General features: G+C 42.3%; 1 protein-coding gene across 3 annotated transcripts in view; it reads left to right on the top strand.

The window, feature by feature from the left end:
• The first annotated feature begins 659 nt into the window (after window positions 1-659).
• Window positions 660-20,282, top strand: part of LOC142496744 (arginine-glutamic acid dipeptide repeats protein-like) — a 332,612-nt gene continuing 312,989 nt past the window's right edge. For all 3 annotated transcript variants that reach the window (XM_075603618.1, XM_075603617.1, XM_075603623.1), the window contains exon 1: window positions 660-1,015. The gene's annotated coding sequence lies outside the window, so the exon portion shown is untranslated. The remainder of the gene's footprint in view (window positions 1,016-20,282) is intronic.

The following is a 20,282-nucleotide window of genomic DNA, read 5'->3' on the forward strand; positions in this document are numbered from 1 at the left end:
TTCCACTGTCCAGTATTGTGCCCAGAATTTTTGGACAAGCCTAAGAGCTACTCATGAACTGTATTGCTCATACCTTCTGAACAATAGAACATTGCACACTGAACCTTAGCACAGACCCCATAGGAATCATGCCCACACTTTATGGGGACTTACAGTGGAACCAAGGCCAGTGAGTGTTAGTCCAAGGAGACTCGGCTGCATTTATTATTACTGTCGCGAACACAACCAGGAGTAACAATACAGGAAAGACACACCGACGTTTATCATTTACTTATACTTCAATTACAACACTTTTAGCAAAAGAGAGCTCAAGTCAGAAATGTCAGTTATCAGAACCTGTGGCTGCTGGAACAAACCCTTTGGAAGCTGTAGATCGACTCCAATCACCAAGTGTTCATTAGAACTACAAATCCCAGCATGCTAACTTGGCGGCGTCACAAATCTCCGGATGCCACGCCCCTTTCTCCTGTCGGCCTCGCGCCCCTCTGCCTGTCCTCGCGCACCCTCAACTCGCCTACTCTTTCTCTCTAATTTTTTTTTTTTAAATCACTTCGTCGAGCTCTGTGATTGGTCACAGCCCAAGCATACAGTTGCTCGGAGGGCGGGTGGAACGCTTAGCGCCGGCCAATGAGCTGGCGCTTTGCTGGGAGGTGGGCAGGGTTAGAGGCGGTTGAAGGGAGAGGAGGAGTCGGTTCCTAGAGAATCACATATACACACATACAGTCACTCACAGGCACCGGGAGAAGCCGGCCCTCCCCCCTCCTCCATCATAGTACGACCCCCCACCCCCCAGGGCTATGCTGCTGCCCAGCTCACTGTGACCCCCCTCCCCCCGGGTCAGGATACTAACCCCGCTCCGGGAACACTAACCAAGGGACCAGGCCCAAACCACCCAACCATCACACTGACTCCCCGGGCAGAGGCGAGCCAGGCCGCCCCACATCCTGCGCCCCCTCCTCCTCTTCTCCGCGGGGGTCATGCAACACCTACATTGATGGTGTAGAACATCGGGAAGGTAAGTGCCCCAGGCCTGGTGCCCCCCTCTCCAGGGAGTTACAGGGGGGGCAAAAAGGAGGGGTGTGTGTAATTGAATGGGGGGCTCCAACCACCCCCCCCCCCCCCCACACACACACACACCAAGAGGCCTGCGTTGGTACAACAACACCATTGTTGTATGTGTATCCATAATACATACATATATGTGTGGGGTTTGGTGATCTTTGTTCACTTTTGTCCTAACACATGAGCATCCAGTTGTGTTTATACGTAATTGCACACACCCCTGTGTGAAACACCCCCAGTACATACCACACAAGGCAGTGAGTGCCCCCTGTATGTATCTGTGTGTGGAGATCTGGAAGGGTTGTTACTCGCAGAGTCCTTGTGGCTGTGGTATTGCATCTCCATTGTGATTTTTTATTAATGGGGATGTTTTGTCTCTTCCCAGAGGTTTTTGGTCGCATGTTTACATGTGTTTCCCGGGGCTTAGGGTGACTTTGGGGGAGTGTTTCAGCTATTTAGAAGGCCTGTGAGGGCCTGGCTTGGGGCATGCTCTTATCCTCTCAGCCTGCCAAGGTTTCCTAGGTTGCTTATGAAAGTCATGTGATCGCATTCTTTGGTCCCTTTTATGTGTCCTTGGTTTCTCTTTGATTCCCGAATAAAACGACTTCCTAGCATTGTATACACAAACTGCTATTTATCCCAGGCAGGCTAGTGGGGGAGGGCTTTCACACAATGTAATCTCTTCTCTTTCCCCTCCTTCCCCTAAGATTCATCCTCACTGGCACCCCTTTTGCCTTGAGTTTATTAGTGTTGGGTGTGATTTTGTTTTGGGTTGTGATACTGCCTGTGTTGTGTATGGAAGGAAGAGGATACAGGAAGTTGACGCATAATGCCCTGGCAGAGCCTCCCTCATGGTTCAGACTTTTGTGTATCCTTCTTGTCCAAACAATTTTGTTTTACACCACAACAGGAAAGTCAGCTACTTATCTGCACTATTTTGCTTCTCTAGGGCGAGAGCTTTGTTTAATAATTCTATCAATATCACTCATCAATGACTTTATAATAACATGTTCTAGTTCACTTCATTTATATGGAATCTCTTAGTTTAACAAGTTTTAATTGTATTGGCCATTTCCATTAGCTCGAAAGGTTCACCCAACACCCACGCAACGTCATTTAAAAGGTCTCTTGTTCATATGGTTATTCTGCTGCCATGAATGGGTGACTCTCATAGGCTATTTCAGTATTCTTGCAAAGGAGAGAGGATGTTGATCTGTGCTTTTTCAAATGCCTCTGAGTTGTATCCTCCCAGCTGTATGCCTCAATTGAGCTGTTGTGATTTGCTTGGTTGTTTTAATGAAGAGGCTTTCAGGTTTCATTTGTATCTCCCAGTACAACAGAAGTGAGGAATACAGTAGGCTGTGTTTAGAGATGAACAATGCCATTCGAAGTGTCTGTTCATATTGATGAAGTGACTTGGTGGTGCTTTTGAATCCTCCTTTTTATATTTGTGGCACTGAATAGCGTAAGCAAGGCGTTCCAATCTGAGATGTAAACATTGCTCACATTTGTATTGTAGATATTCTTCAGACTTTACAGCAATTGGCATCAGTGGTGTTTCTGACCTGGAGAGTTCCCTCTATCAGCCTTTTGGCATAGTGTAGTGTCTGTTGTTGGCCTCTTGTGGAGGTGTTATTTCATGGCTTCTAATAGGTAAATAATGACCTATGAAATCAGATTTCTGTGGTAAAAAGGCTGTTTTCGTGCATTGAAAATGTTACTGACCTCTGCAATAAGTGCTTTAAGAAGGTGTATTCTGTAAGTAACACTTGTTTCTGATTTGAGTATTATCCTATTCTAAATTTTATTTTGTGCTTAATTTATTTTAGATTTCCATTTTGTGTGTTTTTTTTTTGCATGTCATTTCCCAGAATCTCTTGCTGCAGTGGAAACAGTGTATGCTGGGTGATTAATGGTGAAAGGCAGGGTTGCAGACCTGCCTAAGAAATGTACACACACACACTGCAAGTGGTAATATTAAACAATTGGAGGACAATCACGTGATGATCTTGTATTAGAAGTGCATCCATCTATACAATATCTGAGAGCGATGCTCATCACAGGTGATGTGCTCTCACATCTGTTCCATTTTCTTTAGGTGGTACTAAAGTATATATTCCAATAATCCTAATATTTTGGGGTTCGGAAGATGAAATATAGGATATTGCACAACAAAACATGACATTTTGTTTGTAAGGTCTTTATTGAGCATAACTGTCTCTGTTATTCTATGCTCTAAGAATGTATTACTAACCATGTATCGGTCATCATAACTCTGTGCCCAGGACATACTTGAAAACGAGAGGTAACTCGATGTATTACTTCCTGGTAAAACATTATTATAAAATAAATAAGGTGCAGTTCCACTTTTTCAATAATAAAAATAAAATATGTATTTTAAATGATTAGCTTAGCGACTAGCAAAATGCTCATGCATTGAGTAAGTATTTGTTTTATATTCTAGCAGTGGTTTGTGTTTGTGCTGCTCAGAGCCAGACTTTCAAGCCAAAACTTCGAAAGCTATTAAACATCTGTTTTAAAGTATGAAGCAAATGTTTAAATGACACTACATCGTTGGTGCTTTCTCTTTATACAAGCTCCATAAATATATCTGATTAGGCCTGCACCTTTTTAATGGCAGGCATTTACAAATATATTGTTGTTGTGCATTACAAAACCCATTGCCATTAAATAGAGTAATTCATCCTTCCTCATGCTTTGTTCATTAAGACTTGGTGCTTTTGACAGTAATTTGCATTCCAGTTGTGTTTTTAGATACATCTGGATTATCTGTAATGTCCAGGTCACCTTTTTGATACTTTAGTAATTCATTTAATGCATTTGTTATGTATATATTTATTTATTTTTTGCTTGGTGGGATGAAAGCTTTTCCTGGTACAGTACTTTGACGTTATTCTGTGCATAAAGGCTAGAAGTGTGAAGATACCGATCTTTTCATAGAGAAAACAAGAGTAACCCAAGTTTGAACTTCTAATCTTTGTGAATAATACATTACTGATTCTTATGTGTGTATATACACACACACACACACACACACACACACACACACACACACACACACACACACACACACACACACACACACACACACACACACACACACACACACACACACACACACACACACACACACACACACACACACACACACACACACACACTGAAAGCACCCAAGTTCCAATTGTATCTTTCATTTTATCTTCTTTGCTAAGATTGCCATATTTCTGCTCAGTGACATTTCCTGATTTGCATTATGCCGGTAACAGAACTTGCTTGCAGTGAGTGCTGTTTAAAAGATTGCAGCCTTAAACAGTTATGTTTTCAATCACATTTTTAACTAAGGAGCTATGGAAAGCTGTAATCTCATTTCATGCTCCGCATCCGCACCCTTGCAAATGACCATGGTGCAATTACAAAAAATAAAATGGCAGATTCTGATTTACATGTTTAACAATTTTAAAAGTCTTCTATTAGGAGAATGGGGGTCCATGGTTTTATTGGATATCATCTATAATTACAGCTGCAGACTCGCATTGAATGCATTTCATAATCTGGATACAATTGGGTCTCTCCTTCCAAGAAGTGAGTTGCTAAACTGTTTACTAGTCATGTTATTGGGTGCTGCTTGTTCATGTGCCGTACAGTGTGAGCTAGTGAATAGCAATACTGTTTGTCTGTCGTCCACCCTTCACGTGCCCTCTCCCTGTTTTTTTCCCCCATCCTTCGTTGCCTCCCATCTCTGTATTGTACACATTTCCCATTGATTTTCTCTCTTGCTTGCTTTGACTCATTGACTATGTCGGGGGCCGGATTAAATCCGCATGGGGGCCGCATCCGGCCTGCAGGCAATCAGTTGACAGCTCTGCTTTAAATCATCACTAATGTTTCTAATACGTGAATTCAAATGAACTATCTGCTGCATTTGGATTGCTGTTGACGCTCTGATGGGTGAAGCCACTAGAGCGGGGAAAGACTTTGTAGCGGATTTTAAGGTTGCTTTATCCTGTTCAGTGCTAAAGGAGCCCGGTGAGCAAGATCTGTCTTTTTGCCAATTACCTGAATACATTTAGCACATGTCAGAGTAGACCTATGTGCGACTGTTGTATTTGCACAGCACAATACAAAAAAACATGAGTATTTGTCAAATAAATGTGGAGCGATATGGGGCCTCAGGTTGGCAATAAGTTTATTATAATGCCTCAAGGGACGAGGCCGCCTGTAATACTGTTAAAACAAGATCGGAAATATTCCAACACCTCTTCAAATATAACACAGTATGAGAGCAGATAAATACAGCTATGAAGTAAATAAAGCAATCCCCCAAAAAACATAGATGCCACCACACTGGACTTAAGACATTTTATTGGCTTATAATAAACAGGAACGTTGTCATTATTCTGCAAACATTAAATATAAGCAAACATAATAACAAAGAGATTGCTTGGTATGCACATCAATGATGTGTTTGCAATATACTGCAGTGCTGCCACTGTATCCTACCAAACGTAAAAGTTGTGGTGACACCACAGTCATGATATGCTTCAACATTGAAAACAGGGTTAGTGACAAATGTCAAACATTACAATAACATCCTGACAATTGTTGGACCTTATTTCAAGTTAAATAGTACCAGGTATGGGCACTTTGTTTTATACTGGCCATCTACTACCAACATTAACTGCCTAGTATTGTGTTTGACAAATACTCATTTTTTTTTTCTTTTCACTCTCTTTCTTTAAGGGTTAAGCAGATATTACTCAAGTCTTAGGCATTTGTGAGTGATAACCCATGTTTGTTTGTGATCAACATTACAAATCGTAATTTTCCGGATTGCAATAAAGATACACACTCTTGCTATTTGAAAAATGTTAATTATGAGTTAATTATAACACTCATAATAAACTGTTGTATTTGCGTTTGAGTTCTGTGGTTACTCCGAAGACAGAAGAAAAAGCCCATTGCACATTTTCTGTGAATCACTTTTATGATGGCGGCTATCATGACTTTGCTCCACGTGAACACCCAGTGGCTCAGTTACTGTCTTTGGATCAGACTAATTCCAGACTCCTTTAACTGGCATTGCTTTGAATTGCCTTGTAGGCCTTTCTGACAGCGAAGGCGTTATGGTAGCCGACAAAATTAAGCTGTCAACTTTCAATAGGCCGATTCTATTTTCAATCATATGCTTTATGGTCTTCCACTTTTAGCCACTTGGCTACTGACGACGACGTAGTAATTTTCTAAATAGAACCAAAGAGGGCATATGTAGAATGGTCCACAGGAGGAACCCCTGAGACTGCTTCAAGGGGCCCCAGGGTTCCACAGAACCCTGGTTGGGAATCACTGATGTAACCTATTAAATATGCATATTAAATATGGTCCTAGGAGAGATTGCCTCTTTAAGATCAGAATTTGTATCAGGTTGGCTCAGGTGTTCGGCCTGAAAACAATCCAGCTGAGGACAGATTGCCATAAGACCAGAAAAAAAAGAAGTGCTGTACGGAGTCCAGTTTGCCAAATTAAGCGTGCTGTTTAATAACAAGATCTTGTGCCATGCACAGGAATTACACTGCAAAGCTGCCTCTTCCCCTCAATGGTGTGTGTCTATATATATATATATATATATATATATATATATATATATATATATATTATATATATATATATATATATATATTATATATATATATATATATTGTATGTACAATAGGGCCCCGCTTTGCAGCGTTACGCTCATACAGCGTTTTCTAATGTATACCCATATTCATTAGGTTCGGCGCTTGTGCGGTTTTTCCGTCGATTTTCGGCATGACGCGCTCAGCAGCTGAGTATCCGTCTGTCACTAAGCAACAGTTTTAGTGCGTGCACAACTCCTTGTCGGATGCCATTTGTCAGCGAAACAGTCTGTTTACAGCTCTGCATCTCTGTTTTCAAAGGTACAATACAGTACAGTTGGGCCCCACTTTACGGTGATTTCCACTTTACAGCTGCGACCTGGAACGGAACCTGCTGTATGAGCGGGCCCTGCTGTATATGTGATTTTTAACCCATAAGACTTTTTCTCACAGAACATAATGTTCATGGTAGTATAGTTGCCATGCTGATTATCCTTAAATGCATTTAGAGCAAGGGTTTTCAACTTCAATCCTCAAGACCCCCTCCCCCCCTACACCTCAACTTTTCAGGATATCCCTGCTTTGGCACAGGTGGCTCAGTCTTTGACTAATCCAGCAGTGCACAGACTCCCTGTGTGCCCCCGCCTTACCCCCCCCCCCCTGCTCCCTTGGTTTCGCCCCCCTCACGTCAAATGATGCTGTGGGGTCATGTGACCCACAGCGTTATTTGACGTCACGTCTCCATGGCAACGGGCGTCATTTGACACCGCGTTGTCAGACCCGTGACCAGAGCCTGCTAAGTAAGTTTACAGAGGCCTTGTGCTTTCTGCGCGTGCCTTCCCCCGAAAAGTCCCTGAGTTGGAGCATTTGGTAAATATTCTGGAGCATTTTTAACTCTGTCAGGTTGGTTTTGCAGGTTTAACTCTTGTGCTTGATTTTACATGCACGTGGTGCCATCTATGGAAGTTCCAAGCTGGTTCTCCCTACAAGGATTCCACGCTGTTATATTCATCAGTCTATTTGGACTTTGTCTCTAAGGCGCCGGTTTGTATGTTTCTTCACACCTGTTTTCCCTTTGAAGGTCGAGAATTTTCTATTTCACCTTACACCTAATTTAATTTATTCACATCACTTATATATAACTGAAAAAAATTTTTTTTTGACATTTTTGTTTTACAGAACATGAACAGCTCGTCTGCCATTGTTTTTGGTGAGCTTGGCTACTGGCTATCTGTATCCTAACTTTACCCTGGAGTTTTAGCGTTTCCACTTCAAAATATAAAATATGAATACACAGGGCAGACTTTTATTGGTTTGTGACTGGACTTTTTAAAGGTACAGTTTCCCTATTGTGTGTGTGTGTGTGTGTGTGTGTGTGTTTCCTTTTTAAAAGGCCCAACGTCTGCAGTAGTGTTGACATGGCAACTCCTGCTGTTTTGGCTGTCCCCACTCCACCAGGCAGAGTTGAGTATGAAGAAAACAAAGGCTCTTACCAAATAGAGACATCTTCCCAGATGAGGTTCATTGATGTCAACTCGGTTTTCGTCTGAACCCGGCCCCATTGGCTTTGAATTTACCCCTTATGTGAGAGACTGGCAGCCATATTAAATGTAGGTTTTTGGCTAATTTTTTGGGCACAAAATACAGTTTGAAAAATCTAGGTGTGGAATACACAGTATTTATTGCACAGTATTATGAATGAATAAATCTGAGGGGGAATAAAAAAGCAAACATACAGGGGAGGATCTGCCTCTTTTTTTTATTTTTATGCTTGTTCTTTAAACATAAGGCATTTAAAATTGTCATTTTGAAATGGTCTATTCTATAAATATCATGGAAATGGTTCAGATGAGACAAAATGATGAGCTGTCTGCTGCAGTCACATTAAAACCCACCCAGCCCACTGTTCTCCTGTCTAAATGTTGACATTTACCACTCTGCGTGTCCTCCTGAATGATTATAATCTGGCAGTGAAAAAGTGACATTTTATGAAGCTCTTTAGATTAAGAATCCTAATTATAATCCCTGTTCTCCCCGTACACTTTTGATGCATATAGATTTTATTGATATGCCTGGTTGCTGGATAGGTTGTGTTGTTCACGACAACCACGCACACTGTGCTTGGTGAGAAATACCACAAACACATTGTTTTGATACTCTCCATGTTTAATATTGGGTTGAAATGAATACAATGCCACTGTCCTATATTTCAGTAGCCCATAGAGGATAAACAAAAAGAAAAGAATAGACTTTGATCAAGATTCTCGGAGCATATTTATAATACAAAAGGTAACCTTGCGAAATAGCCCCGGGGACAACATTGGTTATTATTGTGTGAATTTGTACACTTAGACTTGTTGGGCTTATGTTTCCTATGCTTTTAATGCTCTTTTAGCGCTTTCTAAATAATAAGGACCATGCTTTGCTTTGTACTGTCAATCATTCTGCATTATCCAATTGGCTTGCGTACTTTGGAAAGATGGAGGTTAATTAGCCATGCGAGGGCTTGTCTGTAAAACTAGGTCCCCAGTGGCCACGGCTGCGCGCGATGCACACAAGGCACAGCCCGTGTGTGTGTGTGTGACGCGCGCAGAAGCCGCGACCGCCTTGACCAAAAGACAAGAATTTTGGCGCGACGGCCGAGCATTGGTCACGGCGGCTGTTCAGCCAATGAAAACAAACCAGCCACGGCTCTCCATCGCGCGTTGCCGGGAGTCCACCAGGTCGTGCAGCTGCCGCGTCTCGCACCCACAGGGCCTTAGCCTAACTGTTTCTGAGATGCTTCTTTCTACCTGATTCTTCTGGTGAGGCACACCTTGCCAGACATTTGTATCTTCCAAGGGACTTTTTAAATGTGTTTGTGTGGCGGCTTATCGGGGCGCACGTTCCCGTGCAGTTATAAAATAAAGTCATAGTGCCTTTGCAAAACCAGTGCAGTGTAGGGATGTTGAATTATGAATAGCTTATATGGCACCCATCAATAGGAAAATGTTTTACAGTTTGGTATCCAAAGCTTTCATGCAGCCACTGTAAGTGTTTAATCCTTGTAGTACATTTCATGTGCGCTATCTCCAAGAGAAATGGGCAGAGCAGAACAAGTCTTTCCCAATTACAGGGTGGGGAGTGTAAGCTGAGGCTCAGAGAGGAAGTCCAGGCTCAAACAGTGCAGTGTGTAACCAATAAGCTTGTGTGTTCAAAATCAGCCACTGTATTACCTTTTCCAACCTATAAATATAACATGCATCACTGTTCTACCGTGTAGTAAGGAATTTAGTTAATTTGAGTAATTCTGCCAAAGTAGAAGACATGTATAAATATATAAATATTTAACTTTAATCATGAGGCTTTCCAATATGTGAGCTAAAGAATAATTTAATAATTGTAAAGAATTTCGTCTTATATTCTCTCTCTCGATCCTGCTTTTCAAGTCTGTGGCTTCCTGCACTTGCAAATGTGAGTGAAGAAAAACACCCAGGATTATGGCTGAACCTCTGGGGCGCTGCTGATATTCGGCTGCACTGCGGCGGTGCGTGGAGAGGCACTTCAGGCGGATTGTGGTCTATAGGGAGCATTTTTGCGTGCGGGGTCTGTGGCCAAAACGGGTCGGGGTGGGGGGCGGCAATGTCTCTGCAGCTCCCAGCCCCCCCCCCCACCCGGTCTCTGCAGCTCAGTCCTTTTTCTGGTCCCCTTAGTCACCCACTGGAGCAGGATTGTCCAACCCCAGTCCTCAAGAGCCACCAACAGGTCAGGTTTTAAGGATATCTCTGCTTCAGCGCAGATGGCTCATTAATCTCATTCACGACTGATCCACCTGTGCTGTACCAGGGATATCCTTAAAATCTGACCAGTTGGTGGCCCTTGAGAACTGGAGTTGGCCACCCCTGCTCTAGAGTCAATGGCTACTAAAATGTGTTATTTTGGATCTCCTAATGATTTGAAGATTTGTTGAAACATTGGGCTGTAAATATTTTTACAGCATCTTTAGTACCTTCTGGTGTCAACTTTCTTGCAGGGCAGCGTATGCCGCTCAATCCTGTTTGTGCACTAATGGGCTCTTCCACTCTTGTTTGTTCTCTGCGGCCCTTAGATGCAGGTCGGCTCTGCTCAGACAAAGTTTCAACAAACATTCAATCATAAAGAGATTAGAATCACAAATCTTAGTTACATATTGATTGGTCCATCTCTGGTGTTAGAAGTACCATGCAGAGGACTGAGTCCTGTCTGTGATTAAGCTCCATCCCCTGGAAGTGACGTAGAAGGCGCAGCTGTGAGATGAAAAAAGGGAATGTCGATGCCAATTGACGGCGTCCGAGAGGTTCTTACTACTTCATGTGTTGTTTTTTTTCCCCCCACACACATTTGCAAGTGCAATAATTTGCCACCTAACGATTCTGATATTAAATACGCTACACTATATTTGGCCTTTATCCTACATGCTGGGGGCAAAATTGAAAAGCCTGTTTTCTACTACTCGATTGAGTGCATATAGTACACAAGCTATTCTACTAGAACTGTTTTAAACTTGCTATACTATTGTTTTAAAACCTTTTTACTCTGACTTGGTTGCACTCCTTGTTTTGATGAGATTTTGATCTATTCCTTTGTGCTGAATCTGGAAAGCTTTTAGACCAATCTTAAAGGTTCCACTGCATTGAACCCACAATGAACCTTGCTAAGTGATGCTGGTGTCTGTAAATGTGCTATCCCACAAACAAATTGTAAAGGACTTCCTGCAAAATATGACCTTGATTAAAGTAAACATTAAGCTCTCCGTGGGTTCTTCTTGGGCCTCGGGCATGGTCAGCGCCTCCGTGCTGAGGCGCGCTGCTGCTCGGCAGTGAGCCCCTGCAGCCACAATGAGCGGCTTTAGCAGGGGCTCGCGCACGCTTGCGGAAGCGTGTGTCTTAACAAATCTTTCGTTTCTGAGCTCGCCGGAGCGCAGGACCGGTCACGTGAGTGGTTCGCCCAATGAGGGCGAACCAGCTCTGTGACGTCACAGGCCCCCGGACGGCACGCGGTCTAAGGCCAGGGAAAGAACCCGCTTTCCCTCAGCCTCCGCGCGCCTCTGCACGGCTGAAGTCTCTATGGACTCAGCCTTAGAATTGGGAGCTTTTCTTTCAGATGGCTCTATCTAAATGGTCCTTTACCCTTTCGAGTCCCTCAAAAATAATGTTTTCCTTTCCCCATAACCCACCAAGTTTCTGCCTAAAGGCCAATAAAGAAAAAGGCATGGGGGTCATTTTGTCTGCATAACATACAGCTCTAAAAGGTACAGCAGCTAAAGGAAATGAAACCCATCTATTTTTGAATACAAGTACCAGTCGCCTGTTTATTAACCCATTACACACATTGTTCCTTGGAAATGTGTTGTAAATAAAACAGATAAATGACCATTAGATGAAGCATGTAACGGAAAAGGAATGCCAATACAATGTATTTCTTGTACTCTGTAGCACTGTTTTTAATGGAGTCTGTTTAGGAACGGAAATACATTGCAGCAGGAATAATGAATGCAGTGGGTGGCTTTCCGCGGTTATCAAAATCCGTTAAGTTTTTCTGTGCTCGAGTGCTTTTCATTGTTCATCTTTATGGCTCATACTGAAGCAGTTTAAAGAAATGATATCTACTCTGTGCTAATCCTACGCCTTCTGTGTGCTCACCAACCAATTATGCTGCTTCTGGGGTAAACCTCGGTTTACCTTTCTAATTGTGGTTGTTGGGTGTGTATCATTTATTCGTTTTAACTCCATGCTTCCCCGAGCAATGCAATTACGAAACTCTGTCATTTGAAAAGGTATTTGCAAATTTCCACCACAGAAACTTTACGTCGAGCTTCTATTTGCCAGAGAATTTGCCTTTTCTGGTTACCTTAGTCCATTGCTGTGTAAAATTGTATTCCATGGATGAAAGTGTGGACATTTAAAGATGGCGCGTCGGAGCGGGAGGTCTAGGCAGTGTAGCGGTGCCGCTTGGGACATTTAAACATGTGCTTATTAGAGCTGGCTTGTCAGGCGCGGCAAAATGTTAAGTGGCGAGCTGCCCTGTAGCTGCTTGTCCTGGTGGCGGCTGAACGCCGGTGGTGTTTTGGTTGCGGCAAACGTCCTAGACCGATTTTAACATGGAGCCTTATAAGCCAATGCCTACCGCATTGCACAGCTTTTCAGCACAGCCTGGGTTAAAGAAGTGCAGAGTCGGTGAACCTACTCACAGCGGTTTTGACCTTTTGGGTCTCATCAGTATGAGGCTGGTTATACTGGCTTTGCAGTATGAAGCTGGAATAGGTCTCATCTACACATTATATAAGTTATGGTCGGTAAAAAAAGAAATTCCCTTGTAAATATCTAAAAAGCATAGCTGTTTCATTTTAACAGAAGCATATAATGAAAAATACCATTGAAGTATTGTAATGTTTTATACGAATACCTTGTGGCTCTGCACAAACTAACATGTTGTATTGTCAGTATTTTTCGTTGCTGACATTAGTTCAGTCTTTTTGACATCTGACCTAGATTTCGAAAGATGGAGTTTGATGTGGTCTTGATGCACAAGCTTGTACTGCGTCCCTTAACTTCAGAAATAGTGTTTTCTAACTGAAGTATATCCTAAAACGAATTCTTCAGTTTGAGATCTGGAAAATCTATATTCCATCTGGTAAAATAATCTACTCCAAACATCTCCGGAAGGACCATCAATTAAAGAATATTGATTTGAAGGAAAGCTTAGTCTTGACATGTCAAGCTCTGATTTGAGTGAGTTATATTCCCCAATATTAGGGGATAAGCCAAGTCAGCCAATATAGTGCTTGGTTTGCAAATAAATATTTGCCAGGTTTGTGTTATCTAAAAATAATATTAAAAAAAAAATAAAAAAAATAATGACATTTGTAAGTTAAATACCAAGGTTTTTAATTCTGTCAGAAGAATGATGCTTCTATATTTACTTGAAAACTAGGATTTTCCTGTACAATACATTCAAGAAAGGATAATGTTTGTATGAGGTGAGAATCCGTATCTTTAAGATTTGAATGCAAAATATATTGGTTCAAGATCTGTGTTTTTAAAAATCTGTAAACGTCTAAGCAGCTCCAGAGTTGGGCTGAACATTGTTTGGGGAGTAATTCAATATAGTCCAAAGCAGCCGTTACTGGTTGAAAAATCCCACTGACTTCAATGGGAGTTTTTCGTCCGATAACGGCACAAACGTCCTTTTTGGAGTATATTGATTTATCTGAACATGTAAACCTCCGCTCTTGGTGGACTATCAACTTTTATTATCCTCTAAGCTGTCGCCAAAATATATCTTCCAATATATCCTCCTAAACGCTTGCTCTTTAGTGACCCATATCATTGTAACTCAGTCATACCATCAAAGCCCAAAATACCTTTTTTTTTTGTCTGTAGGTTTCCCTTTTAACCCTTTCAATTAAAAGCTACTCTGAGCAGCGGCTAAATCGGGTACGTCCTACTTGTATCAGCACGATATAACATTTAGTTAATTTACTGTGGATGATGCTACTCACTCATTGGCACCATATAAATAATCTGTCCATTGTGTAGAAAGTTTACTACCTTGTTTCTAACAAGGGTTAGATTAATGCCCAACATGAGTGCACTTTTGAAACTACAATGGGCCAAACTGGTGCAACAAAAGCTGCAGTTTTGTTTGAATAACCACTCTTTATATATTCAGTTCTACTTTGATGTTGGATTCATGGAAATGTGCTAGAAAAAGTATGCTCTGCCAATCCTCTGAGCCCTGTTAATGCTTCAGAACAGTGTCTCTGTTCTTTAAAATGTTTATAGCTGCGGTGTTAAGACGGTGCACATCAGGGACCAAGGAGACCTCACAGGGACTGACAGTCTTCCAAAAAATACTTTCCTCATGCCATGGGCCTGCTTCTCCCCATGTCTTTCAAATACCTACTCGCAAGGAAGGAGGAGTGTGTTTTTAAGCGAAAAGTGTGGACTGTCGATCAGTTGAATTTTTTTGGAAGCCTTGTCCAGCTTAATGCTGTGGTAAACTTAAAGGACCTGGGAAAATCTTGAGCAGGGCTCATGGGGATGGGGCTTTTGCGGTTTCCTCCATCTTCGTCTTATTTCCTTTCATTCTATTTTTTTTTTTTTGTGGCAGTACTTTTTCTGCTTGGGTGAATGGGGGAAAGACACACAGCAAGGAAATCTTTAAACGGTGTGTGCAATATCTATTTCCATTACCTCACACAATGAAAAGTGAGAATCAATATGAAATTCAAGCCCTCAATGGATATGCCTTTCAAAGAGTAGAAGGACTAGAAGACATTGAGGTCAGTCGTGGGAATTTTAAGGTGGATACCCTACAATTACTGTATTGTAGCTTGCAGAGAACATAGTTATTTGGTTTTAAATTGATATGGGCGGGTCCCTTAATTTTTCAAAATACAGCTCAACCCCGTTCTAATGCGATCCGTTACAACGCGTATCCGCTTCTAACGCGATGCAAGCGTGGCTCCCAATTTTCATATTTATGAATACTTCACAACACAATTTATTGGTATCTTAAATACTTTATTGTACAATGCATTTAATTGTACTATTGCGATCCGCTTATAACGCAATGTCATTCTTTGAACCCCAAGCACAGCGTTATAAGGGGGTTCAGCTGTATTGCATAAAAATTGGGGTAGTTTTACTGTTAATGCAATTTTTTAAAATACATTTAGTTGCTTTAGAGTTACAGCCTTTAAGGGGCTGTGTGATCAAAAAAATGAGGCTAATGGAGAGCAAGGGGTTATAGAAGTGGGGAGACTGTATGGACCTCTAAAATGAGCATTTTGGTCTAGTGTGAAGAAATGCCTGAGCAAATGACTTGATATGGATGTTTGGAGAAAAAAAATGAATTTCCCTTAAAAGACATTACATGAATGATGCCCAGATCAAGTACATTTATACAGGGGTCAGCTTGTGGTTTTGAAAATAAATGGGTAATTATAGACGAAACTAGAAACAGATGCTGAAAAGGGAAGCATTAAAACAACTGGTATGAAAACTATTTAGCAGCGTGATGTTTACGCGAGTCCCATGTGAAAGTCATTGCTCACTTGTGAAATAGAAGAGGTTTGATATGAAGTAGCCGTGCCTTACATGAATTTCTTTCCCTCTGAGACAGTAGGGAAACAAAGGGTAAGGAAATGGCAGGCAGGTAAGTCTGGCAGCTATATCAAATCTTGTATTTCCAGCATGAACAAGACTATTTCTGTAATGCCAGTTCTGCGGCTTCCTGCTAGCGTCTTTGAGGATATTTGCACTAAATGTTTTTCCTGTGGTAGATGTGGTATCTCTTGCTTCAACCCACTGTATTTCTTATCCCTTTTCTGCACGGCAGAACACTTTCAATATAAATACACGCCTAACAACTTTTCGTGTGAACTTGTCATACTGATGTCAAATCTGCCCCAGTTCTTTCTCTTATTTATCATTCTAATTCTTTCTCCTGCTCAACACAAGCAACAATTGAGTTCATAAAAAACATTCAACAGATATTCTACTGCAGTGGTGCTGAACTCCTGTCTTCAAGTGCCCCAAACAGGTCAGGTTTTCAGGATATCCCAGCTTGAGCACAGGTTGCTCAATCAAAGCTGAAGCAGGGATATCCTTAAAACCTGACCTGTTGGTGGCCCTTGAGGACTGGATTTGAGAACCCTTGATAAAACAATATATATACACCAGTCTTCATATACAAAAAAAATGTGCAGTATTAAGTGCATGTAGCAGAAAAGCATGCATATACGTGTACAACATTGTAGATTATCTTCCTTAATGCTTATTATAAAAAATAAAAATAAATTCCAGCTTCAGCACACATGGCTCAGATACTGTCTTCAATTGAACCACCTGTGCTGAAGCAGGGATATCCGTAGATTCTGACCTGTTGGGGGTTCTTAAGAACTGGAGTTGAGAACCCCTGCAAGTAATGTATTACCTTGATAGCAATGCCTAGTTTCCCAGTTTGTATTCTCTAGGTGCAAAATGCTACAACATACAGGAGGTCCCCGGGCGGGTTCCATTCTAAGGGCCCACCGCAATGCAAAAATCGCCGGGAAGCAGAAGTGGTGATTTTCGGCGTGTGCGCATGCGCATACTGGCAATTACCCCTTCTGCGCGTGCGCACCCTCGGCAACCACCCCGTTCTGCGCATGCGCGAACTCGGACATCTCTGTTTTGTGCATGCACAGACATGGCGGCCCCTTCTCTGTATCGGCGGATCGCCGAGAAGTGTGGCACCGAGAAGTGTGGCACCGAGAAGTGTGGCACCGAGAAGTGTGGCACCGAGAAGTGTGGCACCGAGAAGTGTGGCACCGAGAAGTGTGGCCTTGCTGTACTTAAGTAAAATGTAAAATTGCCTTTATTGTTCCGACCTGACCGTCTTTGCTGCAGAATAGAGCATGAGTCGTTAACATCCCCGTGGTCGTTGGTTACTTCTGAAACCTTCCTGTCTGTGGAATCTTGTATTGTTGTATTTGCTAAACTTTTACAGCATTATGGTTTAAAGGGTATTGTAGGCATTACATCCATCCATTTTATAATAAAGCTGTACACTTCTGCATGTTTTCCTGTTCTTAGTGTTTGTTTTTGTTTTTTTGTTTTTACTTCTATATTTTAGACAGGCACTTCCAAGAGTTTGATGTGATGGAGATCTCCAAGTAAAGAAATTGTGATTTACCTCACTCTTTTTAAATATAATTGGGCAATAAGAGCCAACAAAGTAGACGTTTTCACTGTTCCTATTTATCACATCAAGCATTTAGGTACACAAAGCAGCCTGCTGATGAGATACGGGTTGAATGGTTTTTCGTTTGTTGCTCCTGGGAGCAGGATGTGTTTTTGAGAATTCCTTCTGAAAAAGATACCCAGAAGCTGAGGGTTTGCATAGAAACAAGCAGCCGCCCACAGTCCATCACTTGGGGGCTGACTTACAGACTTGTATCATCACTTGTTTTTGAAAATGCGTGATTGTTGGCAAATTATTTCAAATAAAATGTATTTTTGTGCAGAAGTTTCGATTAGTACGTCTCCAAAACCAATCAAAATGAAGTGCTGGTTGCTTCGTTGATTAACGGTTTCCCATTGTATATGTGGTGGTGCATTATTGGTTAGCCCGGTCCATACCCACCACAACCACATTTGTTTGCAATAGCTAGCACCACCTGATTGTGTATTAACCCTTTTGCTTTTGGTTGGGCCATTGACACTTTAAAAAGTAAAATGGTTAACAGTACAGTCATTCAGATTTGCTACTCAGTCCATAATCCAGTCCCCCCTAATAATTAATAAAAATGTTCTTTCTAACCTGACAGTGGATGCAGCGATGTACATAGAATTTACAATCTAATTTTGGTGCCTGGCACAGACAAAGCGACTTGCCCAAGGTCACTGAGATCTGAACAAAGTTCTCCTTACCCTCTGTTTTATTGTCTTCAGAGTCGGTGCCTTTACTCACTGAGCTTCAGCCATGCTCAATCTTCCCTATCTAGAGGTGCCTCTGTGCAGTACCACTGCAGTCTGGCCAATTAGGTTCTGTTTATTCGTTGACCCATATTGCCAGCGCAGTGAGACAGATACAGTCCTGTCCTGGGAGATCTCCTAATTCAGCGTTCAGGTGAATAACCATTGGCATTGTCTGCGTTTTCCCATTTGAGTCTTTGAAGGGTATTAACATTAAAGTATGGCAGGCCACACGCAGTACAGTTTTTTAAAATAAAGTTTTATCTCTGTGCAATTCCACTTTCTCGGCCGAAAATGGCCTTCAAAGATGCATAGAAAAGATGAAACACAGTCCAGTGTCCAGTACTTCAAGAACTCCTCATGGTGAATACTGGTTTATTTTTATTTTTGTTGGACTAAAAAATATACGTCATGATTTATAAACATATAAGAAATTCTTTCTATTTTGGCTCAGGGTTTAGACTATATCGGGGTGTGCAAACTTTTCCCCGTGCGCACCCCCGCCTGTTCTCCGCTGCGGCTCACAGCGCCCCCCCCCCCATCAACACTGGCATCAAATGACGCGCGAGGTCATGTAATATCACGTTGCCGTGGTAAAGTGGCGTAATATGGTGCCGGGTTACCATGACGATGCGTCGCTGGAAGGTAAGTGTGTTAAAGGGGCCTTGCGCGGCCCCCGGCATTTAATTTGAACGTCTTTGGGGAGAGCGCGGGCCGTCTATAGCTGCTGGACTATATGGCAGGGGAGCGCAAACTTTTTGTGCTGCGCCCCCCTGTCTCTTTGCCCCCGGCTCTCGCGCCCCCCTGCCTTCCTTCAGCCGCGTCAGATGACGCTGCGTGGGCGTGTGACGTCAGGTCACATGGTGCCGCGGCGTCTATTGACGCCGCGTTGCCATGGCGACGCAACACAGGCGGCTGAATCCCGGTAAGTAAACAGTTGCAGGGGCCTCACGCGATCCCCCGGCATTTAATTTAAATGCCTGGGGGAAGAGCGCGGGGCCTCTGCAACTGCCCGCGCCCCCCCAGCACAATCTCCCGCCCCCCCTGGGGGTCGCGCCCCCCACTTTGCGCACCGCTGCTATATGGCACACCCCATGGACTATATGATTCTGATTAGTGAATAGGAATGTAAGTGGCCTAGTGGGTAAAATGTGTTAACGATTTTGGCGCCTAATGGGGTCGGGAAGCTGAGTCGCAGAAGAATCGTCGACCACTGAAACCCATCTCAGACTTCCAGTAATACAGTTGGCTGGTGCACTGACAAAAACATATATTTGCCGCTTGTGTTCATCAAAGGTGGTCCCGCTCCGTAGTGGATCCCACCTACAATCCAGTAGAGTAAACAAGTCTGCACTCAAGTGGTCTTGATAAAAGTATCCAAAGGATTTATTAAAGATAGATCGTCATTGATCTGTCTAATAAATCCTTTGGATAGTTTTATCAACAGTTGTTTAATCTCTCAGCCTCCCAAAGGACAGCGTCTTGGAACCACAACAATAAACCTTTAACGTAGGCTTCTGAAATTAATATTCATCAGTACAACCCACAAGTGGCTTGAGATAAGGTCAGTACTCTTGAAATTCCCCACCTATAGATGTTCCGTTGGCGTGCTCCATGCCACATAGAAAGGTCAACTAAAAAGTTGACCCCTTTCGCTAGTTTTTGCTACGTGTTAAATATATACATTATTGGCGTTTTTGCGCACTAGCCCTCTCTCTTATTGTGCTTTGTGCCGCCATGTTTCTTTTTTAGCTTCTCAAAGTGACACCCTTCTGATAATGTAATAAAAATCCTTCAATAATGTGAGCCTTGCAGGTCGTAATTAAATCCAAGGAAATAAGAAAGGGGAACAAATGTTTCAGCACATTGCTTCCTTTTTATGGATTACAATGTTTCCAGCAAGCTCACCATCTGGACAATATATGCAACGTTGTTCCTGTTATACGGTTACAAGGGACTAAATATTCGCTATTTCTGTTTCTTACTGCATAGATAAGGCAGATGTGTTTTTTTTTTTTTTCCTATCGAATGCTTGGAGTTTTAAATGTCAGCTGGTAGTGACAGTTGATCCAAACCATTGTAAAAACTTGGCAGGCACCACTTG

Source organism: Ascaphus truei, chromosome 6 (assembly GCF_040206685.1).
Source record: "Ascaphus truei isolate aAscTru1 chromosome 6, aAscTru1.hap1, whole genome shotgun sequence".
NCBI classification, from domain to species: Eukaryota; Metazoa; Chordata; class Amphibia; order Anura; family Ascaphidae; genus Ascaphus; species Ascaphus truei.